This window comes from Triticum aestivum, chromosome 2B, assembly GCF_018294505.1.
Source record: "Triticum aestivum cultivar Chinese Spring chromosome 2B, IWGSC CS RefSeq v2.1, whole genome shotgun sequence".
Classification (NCBI taxonomy): Eukaryota; Viridiplantae; Streptophyta; class Magnoliopsida; order Poales; family Poaceae; genus Triticum; species Triticum aestivum.
This window is the reverse complement of record NC_057798.1, coordinates 271,483,401-271,494,151: the sequence shown is the minus strand read 5'-3', so window position 1 is coordinate 271,494,151 and position 10,751 is coordinate 271,483,401. Positions and strand designations below refer to the sequence as shown.

At 49.0% G+C, this 10,751-nt stretch overlaps 1 pseudogene; it reads right to left on the bottom strand.

The window, feature by feature from the left end:
• Positions 1–5,853: 5,853 nt before the first annotated feature.
• Positions 5,854–10,721, bottom strand: LOC123044720 (protein MAIN-LIKE 1-like; annotated as a pseudogene).
• Positions 10,722–10,751: the final 30 nt, after the last annotated feature.

The window sequence follows — 10,751 nt, the reverse complement described above, 5'->3', positions numbered from 1 at the left end:
GGGGAGCCCAAACTAGAGTCTAAACAGATCCCCACGTCATCTAAAATCTTGAAAAGCTGCTCATCAGACTGGGAAGGTAGAACTAATCTAACAGGAGACGAAGCCAAAGAAGGGGGAGGCGGCGGAATAGAGTCCGAACCTGAGGGGGGAAGATCCCGCGCCGCCGCACGCCGAGCCGCCCGGTCCACCACACGTTCGCCACTGTTGGAGACGCGGCCACTCTTGCGGGCGGTAGAAGCAGGGGACCAAACAGGCACAGGGGGGGCCAACCAGGAGAAGCAGCCGCCGAAGACGGGCCCGAGGCCGCCCCCAAATCCACCTCCAACCGGCGGCAAAGCCCAGCCGCGGACTGCCTCGAATCCCCAGAGGCCCTGCTTTTCGCAGAGAACTTCTTCACCGACGATTTCTTCCTCTTCTTGGCCGTGGACGGGCCCGCCGGGGGTAGGTCTTCAATGCCTGACAGCGAGGGGGAGGTGGGGCGAGCAGGAAGGTTAGAGAACGCCGCTGAAAGAGGGGTGCCCTTCGACCCATCCGTAGCCGCCGCCCCACCACCCAGCCCTGGCACCGAGCCCTGAACCCACCACCCGCCGGAGCCGGAGCACAGTCTTTCATCAGGTCTTGCTCAGCAGGAGACAACCCATCCCACCCAGACTAGGTGAAGCGGGGATCCGTGCCATGCATCGAGTCCTCAAGGCCCCCATCACCATCCTTGCTTTTATCATCGCTGCCCGAGGCCGGGGGTGGAGGTGGAGGGGAAGGAGACACAGGGCCAGGAGCACCCTCCACCCAGACCCGAAGACGAAAACCACCCGCCGCTGGAAAGACATCGATAGATCCACGAATGCAAATTGGGTCCACGCACCAAACCCGAAGCCGAGCTGGTCCAAGGACGGACAGAGAGCCTTGATCCACCTCGATGGGTTTCCCCAGAAGCACCCCAAAGGCCATCAGAAAGGAAAAGGTGCGCATGTTGGAAGGAACGTCATCCACCAACACCCACACATCAGAAAGAGAGGCAATGGCCTTAGACCCAGAGGAGGCGGCTTTGACTGAAACCACAAGATTATTCAGAGGGAGCGTGAAGCTGGTGCAAGAAGACATCATGCAAAGACTCTCTTTAGATGGAAATGTGGCAGCAAACTCAAATTCAGAAAGCTGGCGAATCTGCCAGTCCCATCCGCCTTCGTCCCACAACCGAAGTTCATCAAGGAGGGCCTGAGGGGAGATGCGCTTGTCCTGGACAGAAATCACCCCAACATTGGAGAGCGAGGGATTGGGAGCAACAGAAGGAACCTCCTTGTCCAGGGCAAAGAAGGAACAACCAGGGAGGCCGATCCCGTAATGAATGAAAGAGGGAGGCTTGACACGGCTTTGGCAGTCCACCATTAGGTGGCCGTCTTCCCGACAGATGAGACAAAACGGGGGGTTCTCACAACGAGACTGGAAGTGGCACCGGCGCCACATCCCGCAGTAGCACCGAACGGGCGACGGACAGGGGCCCCCGACCCGCCACGGGGAACGAAACGAGACGGGTCGCCGCCAACCACCGCCGGCGCCGCGGCAGCCCACCACCCAGGGGGACAAGCGAGGGAGGAGACGAAGAATGCCCCGAGGAGCCCGCCCGACTCCCCCTTGCCGCCTGTTCCCAGGGGTCGGCCGCGGCCACCGGGGCATCAGCCACCTGGGGCGGAGGGACCGCCGGCCCGGATCCAGAAGCACGAGGGGACGCCACGACCGTCTCCGACGAGGTCCCCACACGCGAGGCCTGGAGCTTGGCACGGAGCGAGGCCTCGTACTCCAGATCCGCATCGGCATCACCAGATCCGTCTCGCCCCCGCTTGAGGCCGGAGACGGCCTCACTGGAGGACCCGCGGGAACGATCCATCGCCGCCACCGTCGCGAAAGGGAGAAGGAGGGGAGGGGGAGGAGTAGATCTGACGAAGCGACGGACAGGGAAACGGAGCCGACGCAGGTCAGAAGAGGAGGCAGGAAACCCTAGAAAAGGAGGGACCGAACCCTTCCGGACCCATATATAGCCAGAGCCAGCCAGGCCAGGCTCGCTAAGGTGGGCCGAAGGGAGATTGGGCTGAGACAGAGCCGGCCTCGACCCAGGGGCCACAGAAAGAAGGGGGGGAATCAACCGAGGAGCCCAAAGAAGGAGCCGGCCCAGGCCCACCCGGCCCAACAACAGCCAAAGGAGCCCGCACCGAAGCCCAGGGCACCAGCGCCAACCCCGATCCCAGATCTAGGGTTGGCACCGGCGCCGCCGCCGCCGAGGAAGCGAGGACCACCGCCGACGGCGAGACAGGGCAAGCAGCCACCGAAAGGGAAGCAGCCGGCGAATCCAACACAGCCACCCCAGGGCTCACCAGAGAAGCTTCCGACGACCAGGAGACAGCGCGCCGGCGGCCGCGAGCGACACGGTACCAGCCATCCGCATCCACCCCCGCCCCGACCGGCCGACCCCTACCACCCGGAGCAAATTTGCGCCGGCGACCCGCCGCCAAGATAGCCGACGGCCCACCCAGCGGAGCCAAGCGAGAAGGAGGGGGAGGAGCCTCAGAGTCTGAGCCGGAATCATCCGAACCGAGAGCCCAAAACCTATTGGCCCGGGGCACATCCAGGGCCGCAGGGATGGGAGGGGGAGACGCGGGGAGGGAGGGGACGGACCTCGTCGCCGACGGAGAGCCCGGAGGAGAACTCGAGGAGGAGAGGAGGGAGGAGGACGCACGGGGCGGGGACGCTAAGGAGGGGGAGCCGCGGGCCGGCGTCGCCCCCGGAGAGGGGAGCGCAAGAGGAGAAGAGAGCGCCATCCGTTCACGTACCTGTTCAGCTCCATTTACTTCTTCTTTTTTTCAAATTGGGCCATGCCCCCGATTTCATTTCATATATTGAAAAGAAACCGATATTCAGTTCCATTTACACAACAGGCTGGACATGATAGGTAATCTCTAGTTTGTTGTATCATAATTTTTTCCTAGTTCTTTCGTGTCAGCCTAAATCAATGAATCAGTGATGTTAAAATTCTATTACTTTAGTAAAATTTGTTACATGTTTATATTTTACAAAATTTCACATGAACAATTGATTTAGTCTGTCCAGTGTGTTGGTTTTAAATACTATAATACTTGATTTATATTTACAAGTCCATGTTGTTTTATTATTGCTGGTGGACAAACAATAACCTCAAATGAACAAAGTCTTCGTTAATTGGTACCAACTTCCCAATGATGCATTTTGTTAAATTGTTTACATATTTTATCAAATTTGCTTTCATCATAATATGAATTCATATTTTTCATTCTCGTGAATATGTGGTGTACTTCTAACATGCATTACTATGTGTGGTATTCAGAGTTTTTTTATAGCCATTTAGTTTTAGCCCTAGGCTTTGAGAAATCCTGGCTGCGCCTCTGCTGACTGGGCGATGAGTCCATCGTGATACTGCAGTCACCAATCCTGCTACTGCATAATGTGCATGCACTCCCATGGCAGCGCCCAGCTCACGCCTGCCTTCAAGGAATTTTGCAACGGCATCACACAAGTAAGCAAAACAAAACATCATCCTGATCTCTGGCGTGTCATGGTCGCCGCCGATGATGATTTGATGCAAAGTTAAGCAGGCGAATATGGATATCATGGTGCAGGAGGAGAGCTCCTGAGACGGTGATGCTAGCGGCCGGCCAAGCTCTGTGCCCCATGCTCGTCGTCGGGCTCCGCGATTTGTTCTCATGTGCCTATCTATGTCATGTCGTTGAGGATACACCGTAGTGCCGAGGGTGCCAAGTGATCGCCGTGCAGCGACATGGCACGACGTGCACGGGGCGACGGAGGCCAATCCCGCCCGGATCGAGACCATAGGCCTACACGCTTGGAAGAAGTAGAGGATGAGCCTTGGTCGCGGTTGCGGGTTGTATTTACTGGAGGAGGACTGGTCGTGGCTGGGTGTATTTGTGTCGTTCACGGCAAGTTGTGGCACCGTATTATATTGGGACTTGCTAAGGGCGGTGGCTTTGCGTGCACGTATCAGCCTTTTGGTACAGCGCTATGGCACAATGTGAATACGGACGAAATTATGGTAGTAAGAAGCACACATGAATAGTACCACCTCGATGTAAAAAACAATATAGGTGAAAAAAACTGAAAGAGTAAATTCACGGGAAGAAGCGTATTGTGACGGTGAACCCACGGAGTTAATCCATGTTTTATTATTAGGAAAAAATATAAATATACATTTTCTGTTTTCTCTTTTCTTCCTATTCTTTCTGTTTTGCTCTGTAAATTTAAATAGACTTTGAATTTGAATTTTCTTCCAACAGTGAAACGTCCCTAAATTCCAGAGGGAATATTTGTGACTGTGTGAACTTTTTGTTTGGGCATTTTAGACAAATAATTTCTGCAACTTACATTTATCATTTGAGTTTGAATTTTGTTTCAAAACCAAATATGTTTCAAATCCATTTTAGAAAATTGGCAGACGGTCAACATGTCATTTGGACTTGTGGAATTTATTTTCCTGCCAAAGTTAATGCAAAGCCATTTTCATATAATTCCCCTTTGATTTTGAATTGATTCCAAAATAGATCCAATCCAATTCCTGGGGAATTTATTTTGGCTTGAATATTTCTTGGGACTTACTCCCTCCGTCCGAAAATACTTGTCATCAAAATGGACAAAAAAGAATGTATCTAAAACTAAAATGAGTCTAGATACATTCTCTTTTATTCATTTTGATGGCAAGTATTTCCGGACGGAGGGAGTATTAGAGTTGGCCTTATGCCCAAATAATATTTCAAATGGTTTGGTTCCTACCAGGGCTAGGCTTCAACTAATGGCATTGAGATTTTATCCTTTCTAGGCAAACAATCAAGCAATTCAAGGTCACTCACCAGCATTCCTAGGCAATCATGGGTATTTCCTAGAAAAATTTTAATTTCTTGTGAATTTTTCAACATGCAGATTTGGGAAAATATGGGATGTGACAAACAGGTTGGGTCAAGGCCTGGTACGATCCACCGAAGCAAACTGCATTTGGCGCAGTTGGGCACCGCTAAAGTGTAAAAAAAAATTTGGCATAGTTGGCCTCTCATTACCGGTTGTGGATGTTGGATCGAAGGGCATGGCATGGACTTCAGGATGCTCCTTCTGCTTGTTACACTTGCCTTCAGGAGGACACCATGGACCATATATTGGCACAACGCGTTTCCGCGAGGCATGTGTGGTATGGTTGTTTGACAGCTTGCGGGTTAACATACACATACCGGAGGAAGATGACTCTTTCATGGAATTGTGGGAGAGGACTCGTGCAAACTTTCACAAGATGGACAACAGGGGTTTGGACTCGTTTGTCATTGCAACTGCTTGGCATCTCTGGAAGCAAAGGAATGCAAGAGTGCTCAATCGAGTTGAGCAAGTTAGAGCACCTACTAGTTTGGTGCAACAAATTTTGGAAGAGATCAAAATATGGAAATTTGCCGGAGTTGTAGTGGGGTTACTGGATTCATGAGAGAGTAGGCTTTTTCTTTTTTGGTTGGTGTACCCATTGCGATGTTCGCATCCTACCGCGGGTTATTGTAAACAACGCTTTCTTCCTTTTATAAAAATACGGTGCATCGTTGGCGCACTCCAAAAAAAAATGGCTAATAGCTCGTTTCGCTCACATTATTCAGCTACCGATGAATGAGCTAATAGCTCGTTGCTCTTCTCTTCCTAGTAAACCAAGCAACAAACGGCAATGCCAAAGCAAATCTCACTAGTTCTTGCAAGTGGCTAAGAGGGGAAATGGCCCGTGTGGGCATCTAGCCGTCCACGTCCCGGCATAAATCTAATCGCAACAAATCACAGAAAACTACATCACGGTAACAAATCGCCGAAAATTAACTAGAAGGGAGCAACATGCAATGTAATGTCCGGCAATAAAATGGTAGATGGATGCAGCAGTCACAGCACGATGGGTCAGAGGCTTGGGACCCTTTCCCTCCCCGGTTCTTGAACCTCTTGGCCTGCACGCAGCTTCGATTGCTCCTCTGAAGCGGCGGTCGCTTCCGCCCCTTATGGCCTCCGTCCTCCACACTGTCCTCACTCCCTTCCGATGCCTCCTCTTCCCCCTCCTCTTCCTCCTCCCCCGTCGGCTTGTCAAAGCATTCCGGCGCAGGATGATCGCTGCCGTTCTGCACCGCTTCATCAGGCACAGGCCCATGCGGATGCGGTGCGCCGATGATCGCTTCTTCACACGGTGGAATGGCAGGAGGGTGCGGTGCAGTCAGCTCAGAGGTCCCCCCTCGCCCCCAGCATCCACTGCGGCATTTCCTTCCTTCAAGTGAGAATCCTCCAGTAGTTGATGGACCCGAGCAAACGACGTGGCTACCTCGACGGGAAGTGGCCGTTGCTCGAGAAATCGCGTGATGGTTGGGAGCTCCTTCTTGATGCTCTTCACCTACAATATATGAATGATAGGTCACTTAGACTGTGGACAAAGCTTGCCATCATAAGAATTACCTTTATGGACCAGAGTTTACCACTGCAAGCAATTTGAGACCAGGAAATTCTCGTGCCGTGCTCGCTGGTGTAAAAACATCCTCAATCGTTTTACAAGTGGCAGGAACTGCTGTATGATCAGGACGAGTAGCATTGATCAACTGCTCGAAATGTTTGATCTCTGATGCATACTCGAGGCTCCAATCCACTGACGCGTTCCACTGATGTCGCTGGAACCCGCCAACATCGCCGACCGGATGCTGTTCTTGACCAAACTGACGAGCAAATCGATCTGGGAGATATACTTCCCTCACGTTAAAGTTGATCAGCCATGTTCTGGAGAAGCAGACGCTATCGGGTGCCCAGCAGATGTTGGGAATAGATGCAGGATCCATGCCCTTGTAAGGTTCCCAGTTCACCTAACATAAAATACTTGCATTATCAAATTCAAACGCCAAGTAATAATTAATAACAAAGGATAAAAAGTATGGCTACGAATTACCGGAAGGTAAACTCACATCTGAAACTCGAAGCTGACCGAAAGCTTTTCTGATATCTGAAGCTTCCTTTGTTGGTTGGGAGATTGCGTGCCCGGCCCACCTGCACACTCATGGGACCACAAGTGCTGGATCATCCTCCATATCAGGGCGCATCGCTGGAATATATTCATATATCCACCCCTTTGCACAGAAACTCAAAAGATACATTAGAACACTTCCATACTAGAGCAGTGTCACAACTTAGAACAACTTGATTTTAAAAAGAATACTCGAAACAAAGGAAACCTTTTATTCTTTCCAATCGTCCAATATATTTTTTTACCAATTGCCATTCTCCTGTTGATATTCTTTCTCGTTTTAAGAAGTGTCAAGTGTCAACCATGAGCAACTTTGTAAATTCTTAGACAACATCCAATGGCGAAAACTTTATAGATGTTCTGTATATCAAATACATGCGATTAGATCACATTTTCCTTTTCCTGTTCATATTTCTCTGTGAATGTAGCATCATCGATATTCTCAAAAACCTATTATAGTATTTCTTCGTAATGCTAAGAGCTCAAAAAAAATACATTGGAATCTTTTTTCATAATGTAACAGTAGAGCGAGAACCAAACCTTATTTGCAAAGAGTCTATGAAGGACAAAAGGCATTTCATTCTTTCCTATAACATCCAATTCCTTTTTTCAATTGTGTATGAATGTAACATCTCACTTGTGCCTTTTCAGCTCTTATTCCACTGTGCATGCATATATAATTATTTTCTGTTTACAGTAACATTAGGGAACCGAGCATCGCTTGGTAGGGGTGCACGCTCAGCACACCCGCTGGCGAGGCTTACCATTCATCTATTAATCAAAATGCCATGGGTGCTAGTGCCCGTTGTTTGAAAATAAATTAGTCTAGAGTAACATTATCACTGTTCCTCACAAACCTAACGCGAAAAATTTATTCAACAAAGAAGAAGGGTTTGCAAAGTTAAATAGAACTGGAAGAAAATAACCGAAGTAAGATTTGCCCCTGATAAATGAGAGTTTACATACCATGAGCAGAGTGGCGCTGCCGAAGTCTTTTTCTGGCAATAGAGTGAGAAGACGCTAACGTAGAGAGAGCCTTGTAAAGATGAGCAAGAGCAGCAGTGCCCCATGCGTACTCTCATACCTTGTCAAAGTCCGACAAGAGTGGTAAGTACTTTGGAGAGACATAGCCCTTGTCTTTGTCTGAAAACAGAGTTGCTCCAATCAAGTATAAGAGATATGCTCTTGTTTTGCACGCAATTTCTTTATCAGTAGGATGCTCCGAGAGCTGACTAAACTTTGAGTGTAACCAAGAGAGCTTCACACGGCTACCCCTGCAGTCCTTTGAACCAGGAACTCGGCCAAGGTACTGGAGGAGCAGCTCTTCTGACGACATGTTGAGCACAGCCCCGGTGGTCACCGCACGGCCTATGATCGGAATTCCCAATATGTAGGCAGTGTCCCTGAGTGATGGTCCCATTTCAAAGTCATGGAACCTTGCTGTGTTCGTTTCTTTGTTCCAAAGCTCGCAAAATACCCTGAGCACAGTGTGGTTGATGGCCAGATCTCCCATGTATTTCAGATTGCCGAGCCCACTGGCGTCGACTAACTTCTGCTGGTGTTCGTTCAGATTCCATGTCTTGAGCTCCTCCGTCGTCTGGCACACTGATAGTTCACGAGCTTCCTGCATGATTAAGCACCACATGTTATACATGCAGGAACCAAAGGAAGGTTTGGCAAATTGGTGTCACTTGGTTTATGAAGATAACTACCTGATTGCGACCTTTGCCTGTTGGTACCGCCTCCGGGGATTCCATTTAGTTCTGCTGCATAGAGATAAAACACCATAGTTATTTCAAATGGAACAAAACACAGTAAGAAAAAATTCAAACCATGCACTAGGGCTGCATGTGTTATATTATGACAAGATAAAAGCTTACAGACCATAAAACAACCACAAAGTCCAAAAGACAAAACATCAACAACGAAACTACAGTAAATGTTTAGAACTGTTTAGTAAGTGTATGCAAAATAAGAATCCGAGACAGGATCTATTGTTAGAATAAAAAATTAATGGAAGGTCTGAACAGAGCATAGATGATGTGCGGTACCGGTAACAGGAAGTTGGGAAGAATGTAGATTTCAGATCTTGAATGGTTTAGCCTTTAAATTGCATTTAATTATCAAAACCAGTTGTTGGGAGTTTGAATGGTAAAAGGGCAAGCAAATACAGATTGTAATCAACAAGAATGAGAGACAAGACAACGGCATGGAAACCAGAATTCCATAAAAGCATAACCTACTGCAATGACTCAACTCCTTGAAATACGGCGTTAGCAAAATTATTCATGATTGAAGTAAATACGGCGTTAGCAAAATTATTCATGACACAAGTCGTTGAAATACGGAGTTCACAGTGATATGCCTTGCCTACATTGGCACAAGAATAAGAATCAGACTTGGTTGGCAGGCGACAGACACCCAAGGTAAAAGAAAAGGAGCATACTATTACTAACCAACCAGCCAAAGAAGGCCCTTTTTATTTTGTTTGAAAAGTGAGTTGGAAAGAAGGCCGTAGTTGAAGTAAACACAAAGATGCACTATTATGCAACTAGTGTGAGAAACTCATTACTCATTTAAATTGAGTATACATGGGAGGAAGAGAAGCAAGCCCTAAGTTGATACTTGCGCCAGATCAAGAAGATGATCCAGCCATTTAGTACACCGCAGCAAAATAAGATGAGAAACCGGTGTAACAGAATACCAGAGAAACGCATCTGGCCATTAAGGATTTCGCCTTGTAAAGCTTTTTTTTTCTCTCTCTCGAGATAGAGAGAGAACCTTTCCCCTTGTAGAGCGAAGATGATGGACAAGCGTGTCCTCTGGCTTCAAACCCAACCACCATGGCAGCACGCAAGCTTGAGGGGGGAAAGGGCCAAAAACCCCAAAACCCTAATCACGAGCAGTGAATAGAGGCTGGCGAAGGAGAGATCTAGGACGAGAATTAGGAATTCTAGTTGAGTCGAGTCAATCACGAGCAGAGGATGATCCTAGACGACCCCCTTTCATTCAAAAAAATAAAAGGATGATCCTAGACGGAAAAAGAAACTGAACTGAAACGCAAATAGTACAATCGAGAGAGAGAGAGAGAGCAAACCAGGGTGAATCGCAGGAAGACGAAGGAAGTGCAGAATGGATGGAATGGGCAAAGGGCAGCGGCCAGCGGGTTTTGGGCGACGAACGGACTGCTCCTCCTGCTCTACTCTTGGCGGTCATATAATTATGACTGGCCTGACTCTGGCTCCTTTTGGGAAAGGAAAGGCTCGCGCTGACATGCGGGTCCAGTGGACGCCCGTGGAGCCGAAACGTGGCACCCAGGACAGCATGCATTGCAAGCTCGCTCTCTCTTTTTCTGTAGAGCAGTCCAAATTTATGGCAATTCCTGAATGGTGCTACTTGACAACCAACCGCGTCCCTTGCCCACCCACGGCTGCCTCGCCAGTTTCTCGTTCAGATTGTTTCTTGTTGATGAGTAGGAGTAGGAGTAGGAGTAGGGGTAGATCTAGCGAGAGGCAACCATGCCAAAGCCATCCGGGACATGGTAATTTCCCTACATTCTCACCCTGCATGACTGCAACATTTCCTCTCAAAATTCAAGATTGGGCGTGCCCCCAACATGAAATTCTGAGAGACCACCGTGCAACATCCCATCCTGGCATTCTGTCATGGCCAGCACTTGCGCATATCTACAAAGCAC